A 26,145-nucleotide genomic window follows, 5' to 3' on the forward strand; every position below is an offset into this window, starting at 1 on the left:
GGAAAGGCAAAAAAAAAAAAAAAAAGAAAAACAATGCTAACCACATGCCTGAGAAAGGGTTAAAAACTCCCACTGCCGAGGGGCTAATAGGGCTGGCTCCACACCGCCACCTGCAGCAGCCGCCTGGGGAGTTCAGTTGGGAGACCTTGGCTCAGGTGAACCGGCAAGAAAGATTATGAAGCACACTTGGAGTTGATGAAGAAGAGGGTTAACTTAGATTTAAGCTGGCGCAGGTGGGGGTGGGTGTAACACAGAGGAATTCGGAGAAAGGCTCGCACACCCCCAAGCCTGAGTCATGGGCTCCCCCAGAGAGCTGAAGTTGAGTGTCCTTACAATAACCAAGTAGAGGCTTTTGGTGGCTTCTGAAGTTACTTCTCAAAAGGTGGCTGTGGTGGTTTAATTGTAATGTAATTGGCCCTTATAATAGTGGAGCGCACTATTAGGAGGTGTGGCTTTCTTTGAGTAGGAAGTGTGTTTCACTGTGGGGGCAGGCTTTGAGGTTTCCTATGCTCAGGATACAGCTTCAACTTTTTTTTTTTTTTGATTGCAGGTTCTTTCTGGGGATCAGACTCCAGTCTCATGCTTGCCTGGCAAGCACATTGGCCGGAGGAGCCATTTCCCCGGTTCCTTGGTGATTTAAATACAAGTCCCTGCCACTTCTGTAAGGTTAGCGTGGAGCAGGGGCTGTTCACTACTCCTGCCTCCGTCTTTGTGATCTGGAAGCTGCTTCTACTTTGTGATTGTTGGAGCTGATTTTGGGGTTTATTTATGCCATGGGCAAAAATAATTCTCCTAGGAGACACAGCCTAGCTCCTTAATCTCTTAAGAGGAAAGAGTCAAAGGACAGGATGGGCCTCCACCGTACACGTGTGTCCTGTTCCTGCAACCCACTGTCCCAGGTCTGAGGGAAAGACAAGCAAGGGACCATCAGGGAGGTGCAGGCTGCTTTTCCTAGAACCAAGTCTGGGTTGAGAGTCTGGGTGAGATCAGATCTACCCGACTGTAATTGTCCCAGCTTTCTGGAGAGTCACTTTCTGATATCAGTAACCCCAGAGACTGTTTAAGACAATGTAAGAGGGATATGGGTCCAGGGATCGCCAATCCCTAGCCTCCTCTTCCTCCTTGGTACCCCACAGCACAGCCTGAATCCAGAAAGAATGACCAATCTGTGTGGCTATCAGCACTGCTATGACACTGTGTCCCTGTGATCAGCTCCCTCCAGAGATGACCCTGACCTCCTGGATCTGACCCCCATCTTCAGTTTCTACACTAGATCCCGGTTCAAAAGACCAAATGCATGGAGCCCTGTACCTGGCCTTGGCAGCTGTAGTGGCCATAACAGCCATGTTTCCCCTGCAGAGCCAAAGAGAACCCTGCTCCTTCCTCCCACTCCCTTCTGCACACATGAAAAATCATTCCAATTCTCTTGGTGTCTCCAATCACACCCTCCTGTGTTCCTCAGACCCCTTACCAGTTAGCAAAGTCAGCTCAGGTTTTGTCTTGTGTCTCCTGGGAGGGTGACACAGGGACGCCATTACTATTTCAGGACTTCTGCTACACACTGGGTACAGGTAAAGAAGCTGCCACTGGGCCAGATCCCAAATTCATAAGAATCCAAATAGCAGTAGCAAAGTAGGGGCTGTTGATGAACACAAAAGCAAAGCAATTAGGAGGTGGCTGTCTAGCAAAAACACACAGCAAGCAGGGTAGGAGAGGGCGCCCAGGCAAAGCCATTCTGATGACAGTCACTAGGAAAGGAACCTGGCATAGTTAAGGGGTCAGGTCTGGGGCTAGCGGTGCTACCTCATGGTTCTAGAGAGAAACCATGAGATTTCCAGTCTGGTCTCATTCTCTCGTCATCTCCCTCACAGAGATGCAGAGACAGCCTGGAGTGGAGCCGTACCTCAGACACCAAGGCAAAGGCTTGTTGAGCACCTGCGGACTTCCTGCGGGGCTGTGGATTCTGTAACAGAGTAGGATGTGGTGAAAAATGCCTCTGACAGCCTCCACAGGGTTGCGGCTTCTCGAATGGAGTGGGACTCTCCGGAGGAAATCCACACTTCCAGCCTGCTGAGGGCTCACAGCCTCCCACACGCTTGTCCTTTCCCACCAGACTCACCGGCAGTAGTAGCTGAGGGCTCCTCCCCCATCACAGATGGCATCTGGCTCATCTATGGTCTCACTTGGTCTCACTGTCACTAGAGTCTCGGCCCACACTCCTGCCCACACTCCTGCTCATGGGCACTGATATTGAGCAAGCAGGCCCTGACTCTGGCTCTCCTAGCTTAGAGCATACATGTTGTGAGCCCAGCCCTTCCAGAGCCTTCATTTCTTTTTCTTTTTCTTTTCTTTTCTTTTTTTTTTTTTTTTTTTGAGACAGGGTTTCTCTGTGGCTTTGGAGCCTGTCCCGGAACTAGCTCTTGTAGACCAGGCTGGCCTCGAACTCCCAGAGACCCGCCCGCCTCTGCCTCCCGAGTGCTAGGATTAAAGGCGTGCGCCACCACCGCCCGGCGTGAGCCTTCATTTCTTTACCTGTGGAGTCAGCATGACATCCTCTGTCCTTGTCCCCAGGAGATCTGGACTAGGGTGGGTATGCCAGCACCCAGTCCTCACTCCAGATGGAGCCCCAAGCCTGGCTATGATGCATGGGGTCATTACAGTGTCCCTCAGGACAGTTCACTCTCTCTGGGGGTCATTACAGTGTCCCTCAGGACAGTTCACTCTCTCTGGGGGTCATTACAGTGTCCCTCAGGACAGTTCACTCTCTCTGGGGGTCATTACAGTGTCCCTCAGGACAGTTCACTCTCTCTGGGGGTCATTACAGTGTCCCTCAGGACAGTTCACTCTCTCTGGGGGTCATTACAGTGTCCCTCAGGACAGTTCACTCTCTCTGGGGGTCATTACAGTGTCCCTCAGGACAGTTCACTCTCTCTCGGGGCTGCCTTAGGATCTGAAGTTCCGGGCAGAGCTCACATCTGCCTGCTCCCCTAGTGTTGCCATAATGGGACTCACAGCAGAAAGGCTCTTGGTTTGAGGAGAGGCAAGTAGACTGTGGTCCCTACTCTTTGTCCTTGGTCACTAGACTCTGTCTCCGCAGGCATAGCCTGACACGGCAGGACAGGCTTCTTGGGACACTGCCATACTGGTGGGGAGGGGGGGGTAGGACCTCCCACGTCGATCATCAATCAAGAAAATGCAGTCTTGCCTTTTCCCATGGGGTATTTTCTCAGTCAAGGTTCCCATTTCCCAAATGGCTAGCTTATGTCAAGTTGACATAAAACTAATCATCACACCATGGTATAAGAACCCAGGAGGGGGCTGGAGAGATGGCTCAGCGGTTGAGAGCACTGACTTTTCTTACACAGGTTCCAAGTTCAATTTCCAGCAAAGCACATGTTGGCTCACAGCCATTTGTAATGAGTTCTGGCGCCCTCTTCTGACCTGCAAACATACATACAGACAAAACACTATATAATAAATGAATGAATGAATGAATAAATAAATAAGTCTGTGCTGGTAGGTGGTGGCACACGCCTTTAATCCCAGCACTCTGGAGGTAGAGGCAGGTGGATCTCTGTGAGTTCGAGGCCAGCCTGGTCTACAGAGTGAGAGAAACCCCTGTCTCTAAATGAAAAACAAAAACAAAAAACCAGGAGGATATTTTAAAACTTAGACCTAAAAGATAGACCTGTACTGGTGAATATCATCTCAGCCCCGGAAGGTACAAAGCTGCCTGGTGAGCTTGTTGCCCAGTTTGGTCCTCCTGGGCCACACTCAGAGGGTGAGCCTGTCTGTCCTTTCGACACTGGGCTCTTCCCTACCCTGTGCATGCCAAGCTGGTACAAACCAGCCCAGGCCACAGTTCTGGGTACCGATTGCCTCAGCTACCTCACACCATTTCCAGAACAGGCTATGGGCCAACAGCTGAATCTGGTAAACAGAAACCTAAGCGCTAACTGGGGCGAGCGGGGGAGCTGGTGGCAACCAGCGCCTGGGCACAGCAAGCAAGTCAGGCTTCTTGGGACAAGGCCAAAGCACTGCAAAAGAGCTCGGTCCTGAGCAAAACTGCTGGAGGTGATGGCCTCTCGAGGGACAATTGTTCGTCGGACTTGGCGTGGAAACTCTGTTGTTTCTTTTCCCAATTTGGGGAAACCCCAAACCGGATTTGCCCATTCTGTTTGCACAAGACAGAGCTGCCTTTTCCAAAAGGACTTGGGGCTGCGTTCATGGAGAGCAAGTCTCTGCTAAGACGGGCACCTAATCTCAGCTGCCGTTTCCTTCTGATTGGACCGCTGAAGGTCTTTGTGGAGGAAAAGTCAAGAAAGGGGCTTTAGGAGGAGAAATGGCGGAAGAAGATAGAAGATGAGGGGAGTCCTGAGAAGGACAGAAACTCCAAACCGAGACCTGGGGACTCCCGGCAACAGTGTACCGAGAAGGGGCACTGACTGCTCTAACAAGAAAAACGGCCCCTGCACTACAAAGTGGGTGTCGTCTGCAGACCTGAGGGTTCCCCCAGTTTGGGTTGTGCCACAGAACCCTGGCCTTGCCTCCTCCTGATCCCTGCCCAACACACACACACACACACACACACACACACACACACACACACACACAGAGTAAACTCCATTAGCCTCCCTCACAGTCTGGGCTAAACACACATACACACATACACACACACACACACACACACGCACGCACGCACGCACGCACGCACGCACTGTACATATGCATATATACCACACACCCCAAAGTCTACTGAACGCTGGTCCAGTAACCATCCAAGACCTTGTCGCTGGGTCTCCACTGAAGTTCAGGATCTCACTTTGACACAACACTAGTCACGAAGACAGTGTGTGATCAACTCTCACTTTGTCAGGCATTGCAGCTCTGTCTTGTTCCCTCGAAGAGGAGTCTCTGTTGCTTGAGGGCCACCAGCAGTTCTGTAAAGAGGGATCCCCGGAGATCTGAGCTCCTCCCAAATGCCACCTGCAGTCCGGCAGGAACCATCCCCAAGAACTCCTCCGAGCCCAACCTGAACAAGAAAGCCTATAGTTCCGCAGCTCAGGAGACCTGGAACCAGCCTATCCAGACCACACTATCCAGCCTATCTAGACCACACTATCCAGCCTGTCCAGACCACACTATCCAGCCTGTCCAGACCACACTATCCAGCCTGTCCAGACCACACTATCCAGCCTGTCCAGACCACACTATCCAGCCTGTCCAGACCACACTATCCAGCCTGTCCAGACCACACTATCCAGCCTGTCCAGACCACACTATCCAGCCTGTCCAGGGACTGTGAGTGGTACCTCTGTCAGTCCTGTCTTTAGTCACTAAGTTGTGAGACAATTTGTCACAAAGCAATGGCCAGGTGATACAAATAGAGATCAGATACTGGAGGCCAGGATGGAGGCTGCGGGGTGTAGCAGGGGGGAGATGTATCTAACACTGACTCGGTGTTCCCCAAATGTCCTTGTTATGCAACACTTTATCCAAAGAGCCAGAGGGCCATCAGGAAGCAGAGGGCACATCCTTTATCCCGGGTGCACATCGCCCAGTACTACTTACAGCTAGGTTATCTTCAAAAAGTCCCCAGCTCCAGATAACTTCATCTGCTTACCCTGATTGAGGTCCTGGTCCCAGTGGGGCTGCGGCAGAGATCTCTCCTATGCTCCATCAGCATAGCCTCAACCCTGCCTGAGATCTGCCCCCCAGGGTGCATCAAGGAATGAGGTCTGGGACCTACCTGCGAGGAAAACTTCCCCAGGATATAGTCCCTTTGAGTATATTTCTGGAGCTATCATCACGTCTTATCATAATCAACTTTAGAACCCCATGTTCAAGATCTATTAAGTGTATTAAGTATCATGTGCATTTTTGTGTGTGTGTGTGTGTGTGTGTGTGTGTGTGTGTGTGTGTGTGTGTGCACGCAGGTTTTGGGGGGAGACATAGCCAGAGAACAATGTTGACTATTGTTCCTCAGGCATCCAACACCTTGTTTCTTTGAGAAAGGGTCACTCAATGGCCTGGAACTTGCCAAGTAGTCTAGACTGGCTTGAAAGTGAGCCTCTAAAATTCTCCTCTCTCCATCTCCACAGCACTAAGATCACAAACCCATGCCACCCCCTGTAGGAGGAGGCTGCTTGTTCGTCCCGGCCATCCGGAACCAAAATAATCACACAGAAACCATATTTAAATCACTGCTTGGCCCATTAGCTCTAGCTTCTTATTGGCTAACTCTTACATATTAATTTAACCCATTTCTATTCATCTGTGTATCACCATGTGGCTGTGGCTTACTGGCTAAAGTTCCAGAGTCCATCTCTGGCGGGGCTACATGGTTTCTCTCTCATTCTGCCTTCTTCCTCCCAGCATCCAGTTTAGTTTTCTCCACCTAGCTAAGTTCTGCCCTGCTATAGGTCCAAAGCAGTTTTTTGCTCATTAATGATAATCACAGCACACAGAGGGAAATCCCACATCACCTCCCCAGTTTTTTTAAGTGGATTATGAGAATTGAATTTAGTCACTGGGCATTTCCCTCTGCTCCCCTACTTAATCAAGAGCTGGCCACAAACTACATTCCATCAGTAGGTGACAACTTTGGATTGTCACCAGTGCTGAGCATCCTACCAAATGCCCACCTGCTCCTCCCAAGAATCCTAAGCAGGTGTTGCGAGATTGAGGGCAGAAAAAGAACCAAGGGCATGGCTGAGGCTAGAGCTGGTCCACAGGTCCTCAGAGCCATCAGCCCTTGGGGACCATCCCTGAAAATGAAGTCAGTGGTCCCAGCGGAGGGTCAACCCCACATAGTTCACCTGCTAGAGACACGGGTCCTGGTCAACAGGGTGAACTCGGCATGTGAGGCTGGTCATGATCAGAAACAGTCCAAGGACATGGCCCTGAGAGACTGACTCGGACCTGGAGAAAAGCCTGAGGAGCCAGCGAGGCACAAGACAGCCTTCAGAACAATTCTGGCTTTAGGTCTTCAAATGTGGAGCCAATGACTGGGTTTTGGAAGCCATGAGCCATTGGAAGTATGTATATTTTCATAGCAGTGATATATTCTAGAAGCAAACATTAGGGGGCTATCAACCAGATATTGAAAAGCCTAGGGAATTACCTTCTGGAAGCACAGTGGTAAAGCCCAGGAGAAAAGTTCATGATTCCTCTCATTCCCAACCCACCCGCCAACAGAAGGTGTGTGTGGGCATTTGCGACAAGTATATGTTTACATACGTGTGCCTGTGTTGTGTGTTTAAAAACACACGTATTTGATGAATTTATGTTTGTCCATATGTAGTATACATATTGAGTGTGCTTTGTATGGAATGTCTAATTAAATGTATGTTTGTATATGTGTGTGCATGCGTATGCACTGGTGGATGTTCGAGTATGTCTGTCTGTGTGTTTGTGTATGCATGTGTATGTATATAATAGTATTGCTGTGTGTATATATTTGTGTGTGTTCATGTGTGTACGTTTCTGTGATGGTGTATATGCTGGCTAGTCTTATGTCAACTTGACACAAGCTAGAGAATTGCCTGGAAGAAGGGAACCTCAGCTGAGAAAATGCCTCCGTAAAATCCATCTGTAAGGTATTTCTTAATTGATGGGGGAGGTGGGTGGTGACTTCCTGGGCTGATGATCCTGGGTTTTATAAGAACCAGGCTGAGCAAGCCAGTAAGCAGCACCTTCCAAGGCCTCTGCATCAGCTCTTGTCTCTAATAGGTACCTGCCCTGTTTGAGTTCTTGTCCAGACTTCCTTAGTGACGGACTACCATGTGGAAGTGTGAGCTGAATGAACCCTTTCCTCCCCAACTGCTTCTGGGTCACAGTATTCTGTCACAGCAATTGAAGCCCTAATAAAAACTGTCTTCACCTGTGGATGAGGAAGGCTTGACCTCTGTAGCCGGAATGATCAGAAGTGACAGGATTTGTGCTCAAGGCACGGCAGGGCAGGGCAGGGCAGGGCAGCAGTCTCCTCAGGCTTGGGTGCCCTTACTACCAATCAGGAAGTGGGTTCCTTTGATCATTTGAAGGCTGAAATAAAGCCTGGCTTCTTCTGTATTCTAATGCAGCCTAGTAAACGGCCGTGTACCACACAGGAGGCCAAGAAGGGTCACAAGTGGAGTGTGCCATAGACTATGCACTCCGGTCCCCTTGCTTCTCAGAGCCAACACCCCAGCTCTAGGGAGGTTCCACCCCTCCCACACCAACTCTGTTCTGTGGGGACAAGGTCCTGCCCTGTGGCCCCTGGACTGTATGTTGCCGAGAAGTCTGATGTTGCAGAGGTCCTGCATCAGATGCCAATCCCTTTTTGGAGCTGGTCAGAGCCACAGTGATCAGTGCCGTCAGCAGGTGTGGCCTTGGTTTAACGCCCCTCCCCAGCCCTGCCTCTGTCATTCTGCTGAGCTGTAGAGCCCAGCACCGTGATTGGTGGAATGAAGGTGAGGTCACGTGCCTGAACTGCCAGTGTGGTCAGTGCTCACACGGGTATGGGCCAGAGCTCTAAGGCTAAGCTCTCAGGTATGGAATGGATACTCCTCCTCTCTGCCCCAGGCATCCTATCTGACTGTGAACGTCTCAGACAGGACCTAGACACCAGTTCAAGAGCCACCGGCACCAGTCTAGGGTGCACTCACTCAGGTTGCCCCAGTGGCAGATAATTGGCTGGCTGGTCAGACCTGGCCTTAGGTGTTCTGAGGACTAAGTCAACATGAAGCCTTAGTTCTGGGACGGGAGGAAGTCGTCAGTTTTTCTCTTCCAGCAGCCCCCGTCACAACCTAGCACCACAGGCTCTCTCTGAGACTCCCACTGACAGTTCCTCATGGGGCACCTGCCAGGAGGTGGCGCGTGTCAGGAGGAGGCAGCACGTGTCAGGAGGAGGCACGTGTCAGGAGGAGGCACGTGTCAGGAGGAGGCGCGTGTCAGGAGGCAGCACGTGTCAGGAGGAGGCACGTGTCAGGAGGAGGCAGCACGTGTCAGAAGGAGGCAGCAAGTGTCAGGAGGAGGCGCGTGTCAGGAGGAGGCACGTGTCAGGAAGAGGCACGTGTCAGGAGGAGGCACGTGTCAGGAGGAGGCACGTGTCAGGAGGAGGCACGTGTCAGGAGGAGGCAGCACGTGTCAGGAGGAGGCAGCACGTGTCAGGAGGAGGCGCGTGTCAGGAGGAGGCAGCACGTGTCAGTAGGAGGCACGTGTCAGGAGGAGGCGCGTGTCAGGAGGAGGCGCGTGTCAGGAGGCAGCACGTGTCAGGAGGAGGCGTGTGTCAGGAGGAGGCGCGTGTCAGGAGGAGGCAGCACGTGTCAGGAGGAGGCAGCACGTGTCAGGAGGAGGCACGTGTCAGGAGGAGGCACGTGTCAGGAGGAGGCGCGTGTCAGGAGGAGGCGCGTGTCAGGAGGAGGCGCGTGTCAGGAGGAGGCAGCACGTGTCAGGAGGAGGCAGCACGTGTCAGGAGGAGGCACGTGTCAGGAGGAGGCACGTGTCAGGAGGAGGCACGTGTCAGGAGGCAGCACGTGTCAGGAGGAGGCGCGTGTCAGGAGGAGGCAGCACGTATCAGGAGGAGGCAGCACATGTCAGGAGGAGGCACGTGTCAGGAGGAGGCACGTGTCAGGAGGAGGCACGTGTCAGGAGGAGGCACGTGTCAGGAGGAGGCACGTGTCAGGAGGAGGCACGTGTCAGGAGGAGGCAGCACGTGTCAGGAGGAGGCACGTGTCAGGAGGAGGCGCGTGTCAGGAGGAGGCGCGTGTCAGGAGGAGGCACGTGTCAGGAGGAGGCACATGTCAGGAGGAGGCACGTGTCAGGAGGAGGCACGTGTCAGGAGGAGGCACGTGTCAGGAGGCAGCACGTGTCAGGAGGAGGCGCGTGTCAGGAGGAGGCAGCACGTGTCAGGAGGAGGCAGCACGTGTCAGGAGGAGGCACGTGTCAGGAGGAGGCACGTGTCAGGAGGAGGCGCGTGTCAGGAGGAGGCACGTGTCAGGATGAGGCACGTGTCAGGAGGAGGCACGTGTCAGGAGGAGGCAGCACGTGTCAGGAGGAGGCAGCACGTGTCAGTAGGAGGCACGTGTCAGGAGGCGGCACGTGTCAGGAGGAGGCACGTGTCAGGAGGAGGCACGTGTCAGGAGGAGGCACGTGTCAGGAGGAGGCACGTGTCAGGAGGAGGCACGTGTCAGGAGGAGGCGCGTGTCAGGAGGAGGCACGTGTCAGGAGGAGGCACGTGTCAGGAGGAGGCAGCACGTGTCAGGAGGAGGCACGTGTCAGGAGGAGGCACGTGTCAGGAGGAGGCGCGTGTCAGGAGGAGGCACGTGTCAGGAGGAGGCACGTGTCAGGAGGAGGCACGTGTCAGGAGGAGGCACGTGTCAGGAGGAGGCAGCACGTGTCAGGAGGAGGCAGCACGTGTCAGGAGGAGGCACGTGTCAGGAGGAGGCAGCACGTGTCAGGAGGAGGCACGTGTCAGGAGGAGGCGCGTGTCAGGAGGAGGCACGTGTCAGGAGGAGGCGCGTGTCAGGAGGAGGCGCGTGTCAGGAGGAGGCACGTGTCAGGAGGAGGCGCGTGTCAGGAGGAGGCGCGTGTCAGGAGGAGGCACGTGTCAGGAGGAGGCACGTGTCAGGAGGAGGCAGCACGTGTCAGGAGGAGGCACGTGTCAGGAGGAGGCGCGTGTCAGGAGGAGGCGCGTGTCAGGAGGAGGCACGTGTCAGGAGGAGGCACGTGTCAGGAGGAGGCAGCACGTGTCAGGAGGAGGCAGCACGTGTCAGGAGGAGGCACGTGTCAGGAGGAGGCACGTGTCAGGAGGCAGCACATGTCAGGAGGAGGCACGTGTCAGGAGGAGGCACGTGTCAGGAGGAGGCAGCACGTGTCAGGAGGAGGCACGTGTCAGGAGGAGGCAGCACGTGTCAGGAGGAGGCACGTGTCAGGAGGAGGCGCGTGTCAGGAGGAGGCGCGTGTCAGGAGGAGGCACGTGTCAGGAGGAGGCACGTGTCAGGAGGAGGCAGCACGTGTCAGGAGGAGGCAGCACATGTCAGGAGGAGGCACGTGTCAGGAGGAGGCACGTGTCAGGAGGCAGCACATGTCAGGAGGAGGCACGTGTCAGGAGGCAGCACATGTCAGGAGGAGGCACGTGTCAGGAGGAGGCAGCACGTGTCAGGAGGAGGCAGCACGTGTCAGGAGGAGGCAGCACGTGTCAGTAGGAGGCACGTGTCAGGAGGAGGCGCGTGTCAGGAGGAGGCGCGTGTCAGGAGGCAGCACGTGTCAGGAGGAGGCGTGTGTCAGGAGGAGGCGCGTGTCAGGAGGAGGCAGCACGTGTCAGGAGGAGGCAGCACGTGTCAGGAGGAGGCACGTGTCAGGAGGAGGCACGTGTCAGGAGGAGGCGCGTGTCAGGAGGAGGCGCGTGTCAGGAGGAGGCGCGTGTCAGGAGGAGGCAGCACGTGTCAGGAGGAGGCAGCACGTGTCAGGAGGAGGCACGTGTCAGGAGGAGGCACGTGTCAGGAGGAGGCACGTGTCAGGAGGCAGCACGTGTCAGGAGGAGGCGCGTGTCAGGAGGAGGCAGCACGTATCAGGAGGAGGCAGCACATGTCAGGAGGAGGCACGTGTCAGGAGGAGGCACGTGTCAGGAGGAGGCACGTGTCAGGAGGAGGCACGTGTCAGGAGGAGGCACGTGTCAGGAGGAGGCACGTGTCAGGAGGAGGCAGCACGTGTCAGGAGGAGGCACGTGTCAGGAGGAGGCGCGTGTCAGGAGGAGGCGCGTGTCAGGAGGAGGCACGTGTCAGGAGGAGGCACATGTCAGGAGGAGGCACGTGTCAGGAGGAGGCACGTGTCAGGAGGAGGCACGTGTCAGGAGGCAGCACGTGTCAGGAGGAGGCGCGTGTCAGGAGGAGGCAGCACGTGTCAGGAGGAGGCAGCACGTGTCAGGAGGAGGCACGTGTCAGGAGGAGGCACGTGTCAGGAGGAGGCGCGTGTCAGGAGGAGGCACGTGTCAGGATGAGGCACGTGTCAGGAGGAGGCACGTGTCAGGAGGAGGCAGCACGTGTCAGGAGGAGGCAGCACGTGTCAGTAGGAGGCACGTGTCAGGAGGCGGCACGTGTCAGGAGGAGGCACGTGTCAGGAGGAGGCACGTGTCAGGAGGAGGCACGTGTCAGGAGGAGGCACGTGTCAGGAGGAGGCGCGTGTCAGGAGGAGGCGCGTGTCAGGAGGAGGCACGTGTCAGGAGGAGGCACGTGTCAGGAGGAGGCAGCACGTGTCAGGAGGAGGCACGTGTCAGGAGGAGGCACGTGTCAGGAGGAGGCGCGTGTCAGGAGGAGGCACGTGTCAGGAGGAGGCACGTGTCAGGAGGAGGCACGTGTCAGGAGGAGGCACGTGTCAGGAGGAGGCAGCACGTGTCAGGAGGAGGCAGCACGTGTCAGGAGGAGGCACGTGTCAGGAGGAGGCAGCACGTGTCAGGAGGAGGCACGTGTCAGGAGGAGGCGCGTGTCAGGAGGAGGCACGTGTCAGGAGGAGGCGCGTGTCAGGAGGAGGCGCGTGTCAGGAGGAGGCACGTGTCAGGAGGAGGCGCGTGTCAGGAGGAGGCGCGTGTCAGGAGGAGGCACGTGTCAGGAGGAGGCACGTGTCAGGAGGAGGCAGCACGTGTCAGGAGGAGGCACGTGTCAGGAGGAGGCGCGTGTCAGGAGGAGGCGCGTGTCAGGAGGAGGCACGTGTCAGGAGGAGGCACGTGTCAGGAGGAGGCAGCACGTGTCAGGAGGAGGCAGCACGTGTCAGGAGGAGGCACGTGTCAGGAGGAGGCACGTGTCAGGAGGCAGCACATGTCAGGAGGAGGCACGTGTCAGGAGGAGGCACGTGTCAGGAGGAGGCAGCACGTGTCAGGAGGAGGCACGTGTCAGGAGGAGGCAGCACGTGTCAGGAGGAGGCACGTGTCAGGAGGAGGCGCGTGTCAGGAGGAGGCGCGTGTCAGGAGGAGGCACGTGTCAGGAGGAGGCACGTGTCAGGAGGAGGCAGCACGTGTCAGGAGGAGGCAGCACATGTCAGGAGGAGGCACGTGTCAGGAGGAGGCACGTGTCAGGAGGCAGCACATGTCAGGAGGAGGCACGTGTCAGGAGGCAGCACATGTCAGGAGGAGGCACGTGTCAGGAGGAGGCAGCACGTGTCAGGAGGAGGCAGCACGTGTCAGGAGGAGGCACGTGTCAGGAGGAGGCGCGTGTCAGGAGGAGGCGCGTGTCAGGAGGAGGCGCGTGTCAGGAGGAGGCGCGTGTCAGGAGGAGGCGCGTGTCAGGAGGAGGCGCGTGTCAGGAGGAGGCGCGTGTCAGGAGGAGGCGCGTGTCAGGAGGAGGCAGCACGTGTCAGGAGGAGGCAGCACGTGTCAGGAGGAGGCAGCACGTGTCAGGAGGAGGCACGTGTCAGGAGGAGGCACGTGTCAGGAGGAGGCACGTGTCAGGAGGAGGCGCGTGTCAGGAGGAGGCGCGTGTCAGGAGGAGGCACGTGTCAGGAGGAGGCGCGTGTCAGGAGGAGGCGCGTGTCAGGAGGAGGCGCGTGTCAGGAGGAGGCACGTGTCAGGAGGAGGCACGTGTCAGGAGGAGGCAGCACGTGTCAGGAGGAGGCAGCACGTGTCAGGAGGAGGCACGTGTCAGGAGGAGGCACGTGTCAGGAGGAGGCACGTGTCAGGAGGAGGCACGTGTCAGGAGGAGGCGCGTGTCAGGAGGAGGCGCGTGTCAGGAGGAGGCGCGTGTCAGGAGGAGGCGCGTGTCAGGAGGAGGCACGTGTCAGGAGGAGGCGCGTGTCAGGAGGAGGCGCGTGTCAGGAGGAGGCGCGTGTCAGGAGGAGGCGCGTGTCAGGAGGAGGCGCGTGTCAGGAGGAGGCACGTGTCAGGAGGAGGCACGTGTCAGGAGGAGGCAGCACGTGTCAGGAGGAGGCAGCACGTGTCAGGAGGAGGCACGTGTCAGGAGGAGGCACGTGTCAGGAGGCAGCACATGTCAGGAGGAGGCACGTGTCAGGAGGAGGCACGTGTCAGGAGGAGGCAGCACGTGTCAGGAGGAGGCACGTGTCAGGAGGAGGCAGCACGTGTCAGGAGGAGGCAGCACGTGTCAGGAGGAGGCACGTGTCAGGAGGAGGCACGTGTCAGGAGGAGGCACGTGTCAGGAGGAGGCGCGTGTCAGGAGGAGGCGCGTGTCAGGAGGAGGCGCGTGTCAGGAGGAGGCGCGTGTCAGGAGGAGGCGCGTGTCAGGAGGAGGCGCGTGTCAGGAGGAGGCGCGTGTAAGGAGGAGGCGCGTGTCAGGAGGAGGCGCGTGTCAGGAGGAGGCAGCACGTGTCAGGAGGAGGCAGCACGTGTCAGGAGGAGGCACGTGTCAGGAGGAGGCAGCACGTGTCAGGAGGAGGCAGCACGTGTCAGGAGGAGGCAGCACGTGTCAGGAGGAGGCAGCACGTGTCAGGAGGAGGCAGCACGTGTCAGGAGGAGGCAGCACGTGTCAGGAGGAGGCACTTGTCAGGAGGAGGCGCGTGTCAGGAGGCAGCACATGTCAGGAGGAGGCACGTGTCAGGAGGAGGCGCGTGTCAGGAGGAGGCAGCACGTGTCAGGAGGAGGCAGCACATGTCAGGAGGAGGCACGTGTCAGGAGGAGGCACGTGTCAGGAGGAGGCAGCACGTGTCAGGATGAGGCACGTGTCAGGAGGCGGCACGTGTCAGGAGGAGGCACGTGTCAGGAGGCGGCACGTGTCAGGAGGAGGCGCGTGTCAGGAGGAGGCACGTGTCAGGAGGAGGCACGTGTCAGGAGGAGGCAGCACGTGTCAGGAGGAGGCACGTGTCAGGAGGAGGCACGTGTCAGGAGGAGGCACGTGTCAGGAGGAGGCACGTGTCAGGAGGAGGCACGTGTCAGGAGGAGGCAGCAAGTGTCAGGAGGAGGCACGTGTCAGGAGGAGGCACGTGTCAGGAGGAGTCACGTGTCAGGAGGAGGCACGTGTCAGGAGGAGGCACGTGTCAGGAGGAGGCAGCACGTGTCAGGAGGAGGCACGTGTCAGGAGGAGGCGCGTGTCAGGAGGAGGCGCGTGTCAGGAGGAGGCGCGTGTCAGGAGGAGGCACGTGTCAGGAGGAGGCACGTGTCAGGAGGAGGCAGCACATGTCAGGAGGAGGCAGCACATGTCAGGAGGAGGCGCGTGTCAGGAGGAGGCACGTGTCAGGAGGAGGCGCGTGTCAGGAGGAGGCGCGTGTCTGGAGGAGGCGCGCGTCAGGAGGAGGCACGTGTCAGGAGGAGGCACGTGTCAGGAGGAGGCACGTGTGGCACCTCTCAGGAGGCGGCACATGGCCTTCTTACACACAGGATGACCAGCTCACCAGAACAGGGCACTTAAACTAAAACCAGAACAACTGAAAACCTGCTCACAAGGCCTTGTCCCTCCACTAAGAGACCTCGGGACTCAGAGAAGGAGCCAGACGTGGAATGCATCGGATCCAAGACCCATTCAAAGGTCGGGGCCAGCCAAGTCGAAGGGGGAGAGCAAGGCTTCAGGCTTTCCCCTAACTATCACAGGCATCAGCCCAGAGCTCAGTCCCTGGGCACAGAGCCTAAGCCTCCTTAGAACAGCCCCCTCCACACACACACACACACACACACACACACACACACACACACACCATGGCACTAAGACCCCCTTCCATAGCTTGTCCCAGCTTGGCACAGACCTAAGTCTCCTTGGAACAGCCAGACCTATGACTCCCAGCCCCCTGAAGTGTCCTGTCCTTCAGCTGCCCAGGTAGGTGCCCAAGGACGATGAGAAGACAGAAGTGGTTTGCCACAACTGTGTGGACGACTGTCACAGTTTTATTCTTGTGGATGTCCTTCAGCCTGCCTGGCAGATAGAAGGGTGGGTGGAGTGCTAAGGAACCTCGACTCTTTGGTTTTGAGCGACCAGAGACCAGGTGAAGTCACTGACACACCCAAAACTTGGGAAGCTCCTATCACCTCTGGGGGTTCAGTTTCCCTGCGACCCTAGCCCCTGCCAGAAGACCCCTCATCTATGCAGGAAATAAATGCTACAGGGAAAACGAGGTGAGGCAATGTTAGGGTGCCTCAGAGATGCCCCCCACCTCCTACTTCCAATATTATTAGGCCACCATTTCCTGACTCCATATATCTGGGATCATTGTGTTTGTCAGCAGGTTGTGACTTCAGCAACCCCAGGAGGCAAAGTGGGCCCCTTAAAAACAATGACTCAGGGAAATTCGATGGCTCACAGAAGGGGACACAACAGCATCCACCCCAGGCTGCTCTTCTGTTTGCACAGTGCAGAGCTAGCCCCGCAGGGAGAGGATGGAGCTCTTCCAGAGAGCAGCAGCTAGCTTGCGCCCTCTGCTGGTTACTTCCCGGAGGATGGCTCCACAACGGCCATAGCTTCATTCTGCCGCCACACAAGAGCACAGAAAAATGCAGAGGCAATATCAGGGAAGGGGTTTGAGGGTCGTGGGTGGGGCAGCTCAAAGCCAGGCTCACAGAGGCAGCGCAGAATTCCAGCTGCAGGAGGTCTCAGCAGCAGGCGGGGTGCCTGAGCTCCAAGTTCACTGAAGAGGCAAGCAATGAGGCTAGTCCTTGACCAAAGTAAGACTGGCAAAGCTATGTGTCTATAGGGAAGGCTGGTAAGGGGCTGGGAAAGCAGCTTATTAGCAAAGAATTGCTGAGCTCCAGGCTCCATGAGAGGCTTTCAAAAAATAAGATGCGGAAGAATAGAGATTGACACCTGAAGTTGACCCAGTCTGGTCTCCACACACATGCTTACACATGTAACCGTGTCTACACAACATATGTATATACACATACCATACACACATAAAGAAAAGATATTATTGTCACAGATAATAATATTTAAGAAGCCAGTTGTGGCGGTGTATGCCTTACTTGGGAGGTGGAGGCAGGTCGATTAGGAATTCAAAGTCAGCCTGGGCTATATAGAGTTTTCAAGGCTAACCTGGGCTACATGAGAGGCCATCTCAAAAACAAAATAAAAGAATAATATTTGAGTCTCACAGTGTGCAATGTGGTACTTTTGTTGGCTTTCCTGCTCCTTGGAAGAGCCCTGAAGTAATATTTAGTTTGTCAGCTGTAGGAAATGAGGCCTTGACATGCTAAGGGGCGTGTATACGGCAGCACAGCTGGGCAGCGGCAGGACAGGCGAGGAGAGTGAGCCAAAGACATGAGACAGGTTACATAATGTAGCAAGTGACTGAGCATCTTCTAAAGTGTGGCAAGGCTGCTCGGTGCCCATCTTTAACCCTGCTACCCTGGAAACCAAAACAAACAACCACGAAAACCAAATGATTAAGGCCGCTGTGTCTGGCTTCACCACAGGACACCGACGGCTGCCCTCCTTAGTGGAGCATCTATTCTAGCACCAGGACCACCTCACCCTGAGCCGAGCAGTCAGGAGCCCAGGCCTGGCAGTTTCCCTGCAAGTTGTCTTTCTGGTTTTAAAAGAAATGTGGCCTTCCCAAGGACAAGGAGGAAAGTTGGCAGCGGCGCAGAGGCACCTGAACCTTACTTACTCCAGGTCCTGAGACCCAGAGCTCATGTTGCTCCACTCTGTTCCCTCACAAGGAGTTCTGCCCTGCCTGTCTGGCCAGAGAGGCAGCAAGCCCGGGGTCAAATCCACCTTGACTGACTTCAGGAGGCTGGCTCTTCCCCAAGCACACAGGCTGCTCTGGAGCACGAAGGAGACAGACGTCACCAGCTACACCAGCTGACCGCGGTGAGGGCAGTGCTGCTGCTGCTTGGGACCTTGTCTCCTTTCCACCCAGAGGGAGAGGCTGATTAACGGGGTTGCAGCAGAAAGCAACTGAGGCAAATGAGTGTGAACCTTGAAACTAAACTCCTGGCAGGTACTGAAATGAAAAGCATACCTTCTGAGGAAGGACCCTGGCTCTGAAAGTGCCCAGCCGAATTCGAGGGCCAAACCAAGTTGGCACGAGCTAGAGCCCAGTGTGCCAGGGACATTCTGTTAACAAAGCACAAAGGGTAGAGGAGGAGCAGGCCGTCCCATCTCTGCACAGGCTAAGCCTGGCTGTATTTACCCAGCGTGACAAAATGTGCTCTGTTGAAAGCTCCTTGGAGGCCCCACTGTCAAAGTCAAGTCCTCAGACCCTGGAATCAAATCCTTGGGCAAAGCTAGTGTCCCACAGCACCTCTGGAAGAAGTCTGACCCTGCAATGAGACCCTGAAGTTCAGCTCGTAAGCCAGATAGGGCCACATGTCCCTCATGGCTTCACTTCTCAGGCTCTCGAGACCAGCAGGAAGGGAGCTGCTGAGGTCCCACTGAGACCAGTCATAGAAGGCCTCTTGGGGACAGAATAACACCAAACTTCATGTTTCCAGAGCCTCTGATTATGGAAACCACTCATCTGGGCAACTCTGCAACCCTGGGCAGCTACTTCTGCACTCAGAGCCTCAGCCACAGTCTGCACCTCGATTTCCCCAACACTGGCACTTCCTGCCACTCTCATCTCTGCTCAGTAGGATGGTTACAGAGTGGTGACCTACATCAACCTAGAAAATATCCCAACTAGGCTGAGGCAGGAAGATCATTTTGAGTTCAAGACAAACTAGGCTACAGAGTAAGTAAGGCTTTGTGAAAACAAAAAGAGAAAAGAGAAGGAAAAAAGGAAGAAGGGAAGGAAGAAAGAGAGGAAGGAGAATGGGGTGGGGGAGGCTAAGAAAGTAACTCAGTTGTAAAACACTTGCCTAGCATGCACAAGGTCCTGGGTCCAAATCCAGCACTGGAAGGAAGGAAAGAAGGAGGGAAGGAAGGAAGGAAGTGAGGGAGGAGGGAAGGCGGGAGGGAGGGAGAGATGGAGGGAGGGAGAAAGAGAGGGAGGAAGAAAGGAAAGGAGAGAAGGAAGAAAGGAAGGAAGGAGGGTGTACTTGCATTGTTCTATTATTAAATAAAACTCAGGAGACAGATACTGGGGTAAAAATCTGATTGATCAAAGAAGAAGCAGAGAAATAATCAGTGATCTCCTCTCTCTCTCCTTTCCCAATCCAAAAGGGCGGCAAATCCTTCTAAACTCATCCCTTCTGCTTCCTATGTCTCTCTATATGTATCCTGGGTCCTCCAAAACCTCCATGGCTAATTCTGGTCAGCCAGTCACTAACTCTGCCCCTGATTCAAGGTTAAACTTTAATGGCAGTGGTCTCAGCAAGCAAATATCCCACAACATTTCCCTTTTTTTGTCTAAATAAAAAGGAAAGGTTTTAACTCTAACAGAGTAAAACTGTATACAATAAGAACACTTGTTGGGAGCCGGGCGGTGGTGGCGCACGCCTTTAATCCCAGCACTCAGGAGGCAGAGGCAGGCGGATCTCTGTGAGTTCGAGACCAGCCTGGTCTACAAGAGCTAGTTCCAGGACAGGCTCCAAAGCCACAGAGAAACCCTGTCTCGAAAAACCAAAAAAAAAAAAAAAAAAGAACACTTGTCGGGTAAGAATTACACTTACAATGTCTAGTCTATTTGTATTTGACATCTTTGGAGAAAACACTCTATTATCTGTCCTATCTTGGTGAGTCCAAAGTTTTGTACTTAATTCACTTTCTATAATAACTTGTATTACCAACCTAGAAATAGCTTTTTAATACCTTAAAACATTTTCTTAGGCCGCTGGAGAGATGGCTCAGTGGTTAAGAGGTCTACCAGAGGTCCTGAGTTTGATTCTCGGTAACCACATGGTGGCTGACAACCATCTGTAATGAGATCTGGCACCCTCCTCTGGCGTGCAGGCATACATGGAGGCAGAATGTTGTAGACATAATTAATTAATTAATAAACAAATAAATAAATCTTTAAAAAAACATTTTCTTAGATAAACAACTTAAGTTTTTATGTCTCTCAACTTTATATATGTACATCTCTTTTGTGAGTTTCTTTTCTAAATTTGGTAACAAGGAAAACTATATCTAGTCCTCAACACCATCAGAGACCCAGGAAGGATATAATATTAGCTCAGTAAGCAGGAAGCGCAGAGCAAACAACTTCCAAAAGCAACAAAAGCAACAAAGACATCTGGCTGCCTGGATAGTCACCCATGTTGGGGCATCCAGCTTTGGCCTACAGGCCTAGATTGTCTGATAGACTTTTTTGTGAAGCAGGAATTTTTGAAGGACTGTCTTACCTGCAAAGTTTGGCAGTCACTACCTTATGTTGTGTTCTGCTTGCCCAATTTGGACAACATAACGTCATCAGTCAAGGCAAGGGCAGTTTCTTGCCCAGTAGCTAACTTTGCTTCAATGAAAGTAAACTCCATATGGAGGTTCTTTGGTACCAATTATTCTTTTTTGAAGTAAATTGGTACTGTCTGGAACAAACATATCTGTCATGAAAAGCCTTATGTTATTAAAATTTTTTTTTGTTTGTTTTTCAAGACAGGGTTTCTCTGTGTAAAAGCTCTGGTTGTCCTGAAACTAGTTCTTATAGACCAGGCTGGTCTCAAACTCACAAAGATCTGCCTGTCTCTGCTTCTTGAGTGCTGGGGTTAAAGGTATGTACCACCACTGACCAGCTGTTATTAAAATATCTTAAACTCCATATTGTGTAGGTCTCTGAAATGTTTGAAGACCGTATGTCTATCTAAAATATATCTGTTTGACCTTGAAAACATACCTTAACTAACATGGTCACAAATTTGATTGTTAGATGACTAACTACTAACCTGTATTTTTTAATTATCTTAAATAGTTTGTAATAATAACTTTCAAGGACTACAAATTTACATTACATTATTAAATTAGCTGCATACATGCAATTCCTTACACAAGAGGAGAACCATATATATATAGTATAACAAAAATAAACTTAAATTTGTGTCAATATACAAAAATCCTTATCAATATAAAATATTTAAGACTAGTAGTTGCTTCATTAGTTTAAAAGTAGATTCAATCATCTACCCTTTTATTCTATCACTCCTATACCCCCCTTTTTTTCTTTCCAGAACAAGATCCCTGAATCTAGTCTCCTTTGTTTAGTTTCTTCCCTCACCATGACCAATAACAGCATGTAACCACACCCTCTAAATGATGATAAGCATCCATAACCCTCTGACTGGCCAAAAATCACCCACCCTACCTCTTGGGAATATGGGCATTGCGTTCTTAAAATTACTTCCTGTTGTCTGGGGGTGATGGCACCTTTAGGAGACCTTGAGAAAATTAAGATAATGGTCAAGTTCTGGGAGAACTAGCTGGTGTCTAGGCTCGGTGTGATGCAGGGCTTGTTTGAAGTCCTGGCTGGAGTAGTTATGAAGCTGGACCCTCTTAGTTAGCAGCTTTGAAGTTGTCCTGAGCAGTTGATTTGTGGGTGGTGGTTGTCAGCTTTAATGGCATTATTGCAGTCAGGTGGATTTGTTGTTGCAGGTCCCCATCATTTTGGAGACCTCAAAGGTCACTGCCAGGAATGATCATGGTTCACTGCAGAAAATGTAAACATTCTGAGTGTCATATGCAGCAGATCTCAGAGAGTTTAAAGGACCATAATCTTTTAAATACATCCAGGGTACATAAACTTAATTCCTAGTTACCTGCTTTAGACTCAAACCCAAAATCACACACAGGAAGCTAGATGAAGCCTATTTCTAGAATTAGCTAGTACTCTATATGACCATTAATATCATGACAGAAAGTTTAAATAAGTATGATAATCTTACAAATTTTGAGATAATATTTATACCTTAAGAAACGTTTTAAAGAGTCAAAATAAAACCAAAGGATTATGAGCTTAGTGTCAACAGAATAATCCCTTAATTTTGGATTTTCTTCTGTCCCATATCAGGTGGCTCTCCTGATATGAGACAGATTTTGGTGGTGAAGGTGGGGGGCAGAGGCTGTGGTGGGGTGGGGGTGGTGAAGGTGGGGGGCGGAGGCTGTGGTGGGGTGGGGGTGGTGAAGGTGGGGGGCGGAGGCTGTGGTGGGGTGGGGGTGGTGAAGGTGGGGGGCGGAGGCTGTGGGGGGGCGGTGGTGGGGTGGGGGTGGTGAAGGTAGGTGGGGGCGGTGAGGGGGTGGGGGTGATGAAGGTGGGGGGCGGAGGCTGTGGGGGGGTGGGGGAGGTGCTGACAGTGGGGACAGCGTGGTGGTGATGCTGGAGGAGAAGCAACACATTGCAAATGGCCCGACACCCTACAGTTGTAACCCCAAAATGGATAAAATCAAATAATAATAGAACAAAAAAGATATCTGGGGGGAGGGTAAGTATAAAATACATAGACTTTTCTAGGATTCTAAAAACGCCACCGATCTTAGAAGTTCAAAGACTGACTCTGTGAGAGGCCCAACGCCAGAAGGGCACAGGTAGCCCATCCCAGTCAAGTTCCTAAAAACGCAAGAACACAGAGAGAAATCTTTTATTTTTTTATTCTTTTTGGTTTTTCGAAACAGGGTTTCTCTGTGGCTTTGGAGCCTGTCCTGGAACTAGCTCTGTAGACCAGGCTGGTCTCGAACTCACAGAGATCCGCCTGCCTCTGCCTCCCGAGTGCTGGGATTAAAGGCGTGCGCCACCATCGCCCAGCACAGAGAGAAATCTTAAAAACGACCCAAAATAAAACAGCTTGTGTGGGGCTCAAAGTTGGCGTAACTGCATTTGGCTTCCCAACAGAAGCCGGACACCAGCAGGCAGCCTGGGAAGAAAAACCTGCTGACCCAGAATCCTCTGCCAAGAAATAACATCTGACAAAGCTGAGAGCAAAATAAGGTTTTCAAACGAGCAAGGGCTAAGATTCGTGATGCTGTGTCCTTGTTCTACAGAATGCCCAACGGATGTCTTCAGGAAGGAGGGAAATACTGAAGAAGGCAGGACGGTGGGCAGCTGTGGGAACATGCGGGTGGGTGTTTTAAAATCTCGTGCCTCAGGTGTGATTCTTTAAAAGCGGGGATGTTTTCCGCTTGGGATCACAGAAAGCGTTTTAAACTGTAAGCTGTGCTGCCCCTGTGGCAGAAGTGAGTAACTGCAGCACAGACTCTGTGGCCCTCAGCATCTGGAACCTTACCGAACTCATGCCCCTGCGGGTCTAAATCAAACTGTGGCGCTAACAGGATGTGCAGCATTTATTCTGCTGACCTAAAATCCTGCCTCCAGCACCCGAGGACCAAGACCACAGGTGTGCATCTTCACACGTAGTTTGCTTGGGATCGAACCCACAGCTCTGCACATGCTAGGCAAGCACAATACCCATAGAGACAGACAGCCGCAGTGCAGACAGAAAGATTCTATTTCAGATCATGCTTCTCCTGTAGAGTTTAGGATACATTGACTTAAAACAAAAGCTACCTGTATTAGCGGAGTTCTAGGGCTTTCTCTTATCTGTTTAAATAAAACAAGCAGGCCCAGCAAAATGGCCCAGACTCTCCATGTCTGTCTCTCTCCGTGTCTGTCTATTTCTGTCCCTAGCCCTTTCTCTGTTCTCTCTGCCATCTGCTATGTTACAAAGAAGCTTTAGCAACACATGTCTCCATGTGTCTCACAGCTCCGGAGGCTAAAAATCCGCAATGAATGTGAAGGCCTGACTGGCGTCTTCCAAAGCCAAGGACCATCTGACCCAGGCCCCTCTTCAAACATTTTAGCTTATAGGTGCATCACTCCAAGCTCTGACCTGCGATCGTGGTATTCCTGCTCTATGTATGCCTCTATGTCTCTCCTTTTTTTCCCCCAAGACAGCATTTCTCTGTGTGGCCCTGGCTGTCCTGGAACTCTCCGTGTAGACCAGGCTGGCCTTGAACTCAGAGATGCTCCTGCCTTTGTCTCCCGAGTGTTGGGATTAAAGGGGTGCAATATCACCACCTGGCATTTCTCCTCTTCTTAAGACACAAAGAACATTAGGTTAAGGGGCCACCCCAAGGTCTACACCTTCCTTTCTTTTTGCAGTGTGTGTGTGTGTCCACGTGTGGCAGAAGTTAGAGGATAATTTGCAGCAGGCTGTCAGGTCCTTCTACCAATTAGGTCCCAGGGATTGAACTTAGATGGTCAGGTTTGCCAAGCTCTACTACCCAATAGGGAAGAGCCATCTCAACAGTCCATACCTTTTCCTCCTGTTCTTTGTGACACGTATGAGAGCTTTGCCTGTATGTATGTATGTAAGCATGTGCATACATATGCATATGTATATACACCATATGCATGCCCGGTGCCAGCGGGAGCCAAAAGCCATTGTCAGAGCCCCTGGAGCTGAAGTTACAGATGGTTGTTGGCTGCCACAAAGAAACCTGGGTCCTCACCCAGAACAGCAAATATTCTTAACTGCTGAGCCATCGCTCTAGCCCACGGCTTCTTTTTCAAAATGGCATCTGCAAAGAAGCTTTTTCCAGATAAACTTTACATCTCTGAGGTACACAATTCAACCCACATCACTTTTATAAACTGCCCCCCCCCATCATCAGACAAGACACAACAGTCCTTCATGGATGGCCACCCTTTCCGGGCCACCAGGCTGAGTCCGCTAGGAGCTAGACTCCAGCCACCAGGGGGCACCGCAGGACCAAAAAATGATGTATGAGATTGGCCCTCAACTGTATTTCTGAAGGGAAGGTCTCCACGTTTGATAAGGCCAAGCGATGGAGGATGCCCTAGCTTCTCAGTCACAGATGCTAAGCCACTTTAGAACTCACTGCCACAGGAGACAGGCTGGCTCCAGGCCTCTCCAGAATCTGAAGATTGGTAATGGAGGGGCTGGAGCTCCTTAGCGCTCAGGGGGATGATACAGGTTAGGGCAGACAGCCAGTCTGACAGTGGGGATCCAGCCTCCTAGGGGAGGGCACTTTCATGGTAAACAAGCCTTCAGGAAGGACACCGAGGTGGCCACTTCCTTGCCAGTCCCATCACTGGCCTCCTTCCTAGGCAGACACAGGCCCCTCCAACTTTGATCTGACAGTACTGTGCAGCAGGCTTCACGGAGCCTCCTAAAACCTCTACAGACCAATTTCCAGTTGTCGTATGCTCAGTGGCAAGCAAGAGTCCCTCCTTTCGTAGGGGAAATTATAACATTCTCTCAGTCCTCTCACTAGGGGTGGGGAGAAACACACACATGGCCGGGGGTTGGTGCTCAGACAGGCCACTCGACTACCTAAAACAAAGCAGCCAGGCATGATAGTACATGCCTTTAACACTCAGCACACAGAGGCAGGTAGATCTCTGAGTTCCTGCTGCGGGGCAATGGTCTTGTACCCTGTCACTTGTATTGTTTTAATAAAATGCTGATTGGCCAGTAGCCAGGCAGGAAGTATAGGCAGGGTGACGAGAGCAGAATTCTGGGACGAGGAAAGAGTCAGTCTGTAGTAGTCACAGAGGAAGCAAGATGAGAATGCCTCACTGATAAAAGGTACTTAGCCACATGGCTGACACAGACAAGAATAATTAGCTAGCTTAAGATGTAAGAATTAATTAATAAGAAGCCTGAGCTACTAGGCCAACCAGTTTATGATTAATGTAGACCTCTGTGTGTTTCTTTGGGACTGAACAGCTTTGGGTCCATGAGGAACAGAAACCTCTGTCAACAAGTTCCAGGCCAGCCAAGGCTATAGAGAGAGACTCTGTCTCCAACAAACAAGTAGTCCTTGAGATATGACAACCAAAGTTGTCTCTGTCCCACTCACAAGGGGACACTGAGTCACCTGCACAAGGGAGGAACGTCACTTGAGGATGGGGGCAGTTTGGAGCAGTGTGTAGAGCATCTCACACAGCAGCAATGCCTCAGAAACCAGGAGAGGGAAGAGCTCTGTCAGTACCGGAAGAAACTGGCTGTGACATCTGACCTCAGGGGGTGTCCCAGCCTGCAGATGGTGGCAACCTGGCTGCTGTACAAGCCTCTGAAGCCATGGAGCTCTGGGAAGGCAGAACACACCAACACTGAAGAACAGCACGGTGTTTTGTGGTGTGTTCGTCAGCTGGCAGCTGGTCCACACAGGTTCAGCAAAGGAGGAAAAATCTGAATGACTCTGACCTGGATCTCTCTGCTGTCACGTAGCCCCAGGTTAAACTCCTAGCACTGAAAGATGCAGGGTTTCCCAAGCTAGAGGATGGAGCTGGTGTAGGCTACTGTCTGAGCCCAAACACAGAACAGAGATGGAAGAACACGCTCAATACTGAGAAGGACAGGAGACCAAAGCCAAAGGCTCCCTCCAGCCCAGGTGTTACGGCAAGACC

General features: G+C 53.1%; 1 long non-coding RNA gene across 1 annotated transcript in view; it reads right to left on the minus strand.

Moving 5' to 3' along the window:
- Positions 1–3,230: 3,230 nt before the first annotated feature.
- Positions 3,231–26,145, minus strand: part of LOC142852624 (uncharacterized) — a 32,465-nt gene continuing 9,550 nt past the window's right edge. Inside the window, exon 3 of the long non-coding RNA XR_012910975.1 lies at positions 3,231–3,441. This is a non-coding gene — a long non-coding RNA (uncharacterized LOC142852624). The remainder of the gene's footprint in view (positions 3,442–26,145) is intronic.

The sequence above is a fragment of the Microtus pennsylvanicus genome, chromosome 6 (genome assembly GCF_037038515.1).
Source record: "Microtus pennsylvanicus isolate mMicPen1 chromosome 6, mMicPen1.hap1, whole genome shotgun sequence".
Taxonomy (NCBI): Eukaryota; Metazoa; Chordata; class Mammalia; order Rodentia; family Cricetidae; genus Microtus; species Microtus pennsylvanicus.